Source organism: Pinus tabuliformis, chromosome 6 (genome assembly GCF_031772625.1).
Source record: "Pinus tabuliformis cultivar Carrire ecotype Pingquan chromosome 6, CPIR1, whole genome shotgun sequence".
In the NCBI taxonomy this organism is placed as follows: Eukaryota; Viridiplantae; Streptophyta; class Pinopsida; order Pinales; family Pinaceae; genus Pinus; species Pinus tabuliformis.
Genome location: NC_142292.1, coordinates 1,855,717,270 through 1,855,723,390, shown reverse-complemented (window position 1 = coordinate 1,855,723,390; position 6,121 = coordinate 1,855,717,270).

Sequence of the window (6,121 nt, the reverse complement as noted above, 5' to 3'; positions counted from 1 at the left end):
TAGTAAATGGATCGGCTAGTACAAGAGCAAAGGGGGTTGGAGCTCCCTTCCAAGGAAGTTTGGAGAACGAGAGAAGGTTGAAGCCTTCTGCAGGTTGTAGCCTGCGTACTGGTATAAGACTGCACCAGTACAAATATTGTAAAAGGATTTTCTTATTAAGAAGAAGATTGAGATGACTTGCAGCAGGTGGTTTTCACCCACATTGGGTTTCCACCTTATATCTTTGTGTTCATGTGTGTGGCTCTTGTGTGATGCTCTGTTCTGTTATTCTGCACCTGTTTACTGTTAATATGCTTAATAATGATCTGATGCATTTACTGAAGATTAAGCTAACTGAATTATAAGATCTCTGGGTATACGCGAGTTTCATTAGACACAGTGGCGTGTACACGCGGGTTAACTTAATTGAAGTAGCGTATATGTTTCTGAGTATGAAATTGAAAAGATTGATTGATCTGATAATACTGATTCACCCCCCCTCTCAGTATTATTTCCAACACAGAATACAGCACTTATTCAACAGCAACGAGCTAAATGGCATGATGCACTTATCAAGAACAAAGTCTTTCATGAAGGGGACTGGGCTCTGTTATATGACTCTCGGTTTCAGGATTTCCCAGGGAAACTGCAGACTCGATGGCTGGGGCCATATGAAATCCAGAAAGTACATGATAATGGGACCCTTACTCTCATTACAATCGATGGTTCTGGATATGCATTCAAGGTAAATGGCCATCGAGTTCGTCTCTATCGCAAGCCACTCACTCGGGAATCCTTCTGTGAGCAGCTACGTCAAGATACTGACATGAAAATTTTAGGAGAGGAAGTAAAATATTCCTCACCTACAATTCAGTAAGGAACTCATTCTTTTGACTTGTACATAAGTTCTTGTATATACATTTTTTAATATTTCTCTCTTAAGATTGCTCTTTACAGTTAGTGTGTTTTTGCTGTTCCTTTTTTTTCAAACGGAACAACATTTTTGAGTTTTTGTTGTTCCTTTTTCAGAAGGAACAGCAGTGGTTTGTTTTTGTGTTTTTGCTATTCCTTTTTCAAAAGGAACACCACTTCGTGTTTTTGCTGTTCCTTTTTCAAAAGGAACAGCACTTTGTGTTCTTGCTGTTCCTTTTTCAAAAGGAACAGCACTTTGTGTTCTTGTTGTTCCTTTTTCAAAAGGAACAGCACTTCGTGTTCTTGCTGTTCCTTTTTCAAAAGGAACAGCACTTCGTGTTTTTGTTGTTCCTTTTTCAAAAGGAACAACACTTCGTGTTTTTGCTGTTCCTTTTTCAGAAGGAACAGTAGTGTTTTGTTTTCGTGTTTTTGCTGTTCCTTTTTCAAAAGGAACAACACTTCGTTTCGAGTTTTGCTGTTTTGAGTTTTGCTGTTCCTTTTTAGAGGAACAGCGTTTTGAGTTTTGCTGTTCCTTTCCAAAGGAACAACAGTGGTGAGTTTTTGCTGTTCCTTTATAAAAGGGACAACGTTTGCGAGTTTTTGCTGTTCCTTTCCAAAAGGAACAGCAGTTGACAATTTTTAAAAATAGCACTCATGATCTTAGGAGAACAGCATCCCAACTATTTGCTTGCATGGGATTTTCTCTTTCAAAAGGAACACCATAGTCATATCTTTGTCTCAGTGATGATTCATATTGAGGATGCTTTTTCACCCATCATCTTTCCAGTCTCTAAGATTCAACTATACACTTATGAAATGAACATCAATTACAACACGCCGAAGTCAGGATATCATAAAATCGCTATCTTTATAGAGCCTAGTATTGATAAGAGGACAAGAGGGGGGACATACTTACTTCTCATCCCCGTTGTCATTGACTTATTCCCATTGCCCTGGTTGGTTATCTTTATCATGGCGATTTCCTTAAAAAAAAAATTCTGATTATTACATAAGAATAAGAACAGAGGATTTATATTTTCCTGTTGGGATGATAAGACTTCTTCCGCCATTCCCACTCTTAAGGAGTGTTGAACCACCCTTATGTGTAAATATATAAGAAAAGTACTGAAAAAAAAAACAAGAAAAAAAAAAAGAAAAATGATGACGAATGTGGTTTATTGTCAAATGCAGGATAGGGGGTTTCATCAAGAGCCAGCCTACCATGATCATTAGGTTGGAAGCGAAGTGGCATTCCCAGCATGGCCACCATACCAGGGATATGGTCCAAAGGTACACTAACTAAGCAGACCTTGGAACAGGGGGTCTCATCACGAGCCGACCTGCCCACGTTTCGCGCCTTCCTAGTGAATGGCATTATGGTTACCTGGTTACCAAGCCAGCATAATGGCCTGTATTTTGACAAAATATTCTTATACACATACAGGACCATGGTTCCGGGGGTGAAATAAACAACTCTGCCAAGGTTATGGACACCTGTTGGCAGCAGAGCTCTGTTAATGGTATCGAAGTCATAAATGGTTACACCAACAGGGATAATATTAATACCTCTTTATTTCTTCTATCTTATGAATAATTCATATTTTATTCCCTGATTAACATATCGCATGAATACTCATTACTACCAATCATGGCAAAGGAACTGACAATGACCCCTCGGGACTTCGTACGAGTGATAGATGTCCCATCCCCCGGCCTCGCATCATATTATGAAAGCTCTTATGTAAAACGTGATCCACCTTTTTGCCTCGATTTCGGTATTTAGTTGTCTATCCAAAACATGGCGTAATTTTATATGCTGTTCTTTATGACTGGTAACACGATGGCTGCTGCTCCTCTATTTGACGGCTGGGGCAGCCTATCACATCGTGGGGGGGGAAGGTAATCTCATTACTCCACGGGGTATGTGTCACCACACCATTCGGGGTAGATAGTGTACGAAGGAATGGCATGGTTTAACGGTATAATAGTTCTATTTTACGCAAAGTTGCCATCCGTAATCCATTTTTGCTGCATGCTCTGTTTTTTCGCGACGATCACCTTCCCTGCATCCCAAAACAGCTCAGATAGTTGCTGTTCCATTAAAAATTCTTAGTAGAACCATGGGAGGTAGGGCAGTCCGAAGCGAGCCCCAGGAATTGACAGCCTCTGCTGCTGCTCAGGAGATCCTGGAAAAGGCTGGATGGCTGAATTATTTCAATCACCTACAAGAACCAAATGAGACAGTGGCGTTGGAATTTCTGCAAAACTTGCAGGAAGATTACTCCACAGTAAGAGAAAGACGGATACAAGTCACTGATGATGTAATTGCAGAAGTTTCAGGCCTACCAGCCACCGGACCTGTATGGACGCTGAAGAAAGAAAGACTGCAGAAGATTATAGAGATTTTTCAGGATAAGGGCCAAAGCTTGATAGTGAAAGGGAAGGGAGTTCTTCCAGCTACGTTAGGAGAACCCTGGACCGAACTAGCAAAGATAGTACAAAGCTACATTACTTGCGAAGGAAGGAAGGACGTGGTAAGACCTCGCCATCTTAAACTGTTAGCTGTTTTAAAAGAAAAATGTTCTGTAAATATGCCTGCACTTTTAAATTCACTATTGCATGATGCGGCCCGAAGCCTGAAAATGGCCCAGCACGTAGACGCAGTTGTTAGCCACCATGGATTGATTCGATTAATAGTGAGCCATAGTCTCACTCAACAACAGAGCAGCTGGGAGGAGCTCATTGCAGTGATTGAGGGGGGATTGGTTGCACCACCCCCAAAACTTGAAACCTCCTCCAGCACGCCAGAACAATCAGAGAAATGCAGAGAAGTGGCAGCTGGAAAACGCGTCGCTTCGAAACGAAAGCATTCCTCAGATACACCGGAGCGACCAGAAAAACGCAGAGAAGTGATAGCAGAAAAACTTGTTGCCTGTACACCTGAACAGCCAGAAAAACCAAGGAAATCAGTTCGCCTAGCTCGAATACGAGGGAGGCTGGAAAAGATTCGGAACACCAGCCAACCAATTGAGATTACAGACGAACCTCCAGAACCAGAAGAAATACCTTCTGATGAAAATGCTGGACAATCTGGGGACGAGGCTGAACAAGCCGGAGAAGGAGGAAAGGAAGGAGAAATGCACTCTGAAGCTGAACACCCCAAGGCAGTCACTGAACAAGACAATCGGGAGGAGGAAGTAAGACAGCCAGAAAGCAGTCCGCTGCGAGACCCTGTGGGCGAAGAAGAATTGGCCGCAATCCTGGCCAGCTTGGGGGAATATGGCCAACCCTCCAGCCCAGCAGGTCCTCCCGATGGACCGCCAGAGGAAGAGATACCCGAGAATTCACATGCAGAGAACCAAGGAGAAGAAAATCCACCCGTTCATGAGAAAGAAATAAGGGATACCAGCCGGGAACAATCTGTTCCTGAAGCACCAGAAGAAATGCTGGACATAGGGGCAGATTTAAGGGCCAGGCCCAAACCCTCTGCCGAGACAAGGGAAATCAAGAAATTGAGGACTAGACAGCAGAGGCTGCTGAGCACTATAGCCCGGCTCCGACAGAAAATTCGCATTCTGAAAGCTAGTCTGAGGATACAAAGGACCACACAGAAGAGGAAGAGGACCGCTACAGCAGAATCTCGTCGAACAAGAAGCCGAGGGACTTACACTCGCACTGTTGGTCGAAACCCGATTAGAAGACCTGCAGCTGTTCCAAATGACGCTGAGGAACAAACTGCTGTTCCAATGGCCACCGAGGGACAGACTGCTGTTCCAATTGATAATGAGGAACAAACTGCTGTTCCAGTTGCTACTGAAGAACAGACTGCCGTTCCATTAGCAGAGGAACCACAACAACCTTTTGTTCATGTCAAGAAAGAGAAGGAGAATAAGGAGATCCAAACAGAGGCACCGCCCTCAGGGGTGATCCGGGTTCTGAATTCTAAGCAGCATAACAAAAAGGTTCAGGTAAAACTTCCGGCCTCTACGACCTTATGGAAAAAGGATCCAAAAACAAGAACCTTGCATAAAATGATGAAGGAAGCTCAACAGGAAACTGAAAGATTGAAGGAACAAACAGTCCCCCGGGAGAGATATGAAGAGTTGCAGCAGCAACTTTGGAATATTAGTCAGTCCGAGAGCCAAGCCTTTGAAGGCTGGCAAAAGGAGCAGGAAAAGGTTGCAAAGGTAACTCGTCGATTAGATATTGTTGTTAGGCAGATGGACACTGTGTGTTCCTTGTATAATGATGTTCTAGCCTGTAGGGCCCCTGCTAAAAACTATGCTTTATTTTTGCTTGAACAATATTTACGATTAAAGATAAAAGTTGTCAGGGCAGGTGCCCCTATACAAATCAATACTCTTAATGATTTCATAGATTGTTGCAAGCATTATGGAATTAAGGTCCAAAGGTTATTATGTGAATTTTACTTGCATAACCTCGTGCTAGACCAGGAAACTGATTTAAATCCTGGCCCTTTCGTTGGGGACATACAATTGCAAGCCTTTGTTTCCTTCGAGGTTAATCAGCTAAAATGGCTCAGGGCTTATACCACTTTCCAGAGATAGGAAAATAGCCTAGACTTGTGGGTGAGAGCCGAGCCTAGAGACCCAGTACGGTTATGGAGAGCACATAGGAACCTTATGAGAACCCCGGGTGTTATGGAGACATTAGGACCCATGCATGAGGACTTAATCAGACAAAAGTTGGAATATTTTCTGACTATTAAAGACCTTGCTACCGATGCTGCAAAATTCCGAAATCAGATTTCGAACCCAAACATCCAGCTCAGGGAACCATTCAGATATGAAAATTTTGAGCTGGCAGCCAGCTGTTTGAACCTTTATGGCGAACGAATTTTGCAAGCAGGGCCATCCTGGTTAGGGTATCGATTTCATAGTCCAATCATTTGGCACCCTGCACCCGGATACCAGGCCTTGTATGAAATGCCTGAAGGTCAAACAAATCAGTTTTTTGATGATTTGGTTGCTCATCACGGTTGTAGGCCTCCAAACGAGATTCCCTCTCCGGCCTACTCTCTTACTGCTCTGCATATCAACTATAATGTTTTCATGAGGGCATGAAACAGGGTAAGCAGGGGGGTGTGTGGAGCTCTGGAAAGGTATGTTTTTGACCAACAATTTAGTGAATTTTCGGTAGCAATTGTAACCCTTTCTGCATAATGAACTTAAAGAGATAAAGCATTTTTAGTAGAATATGTGAGAATTAG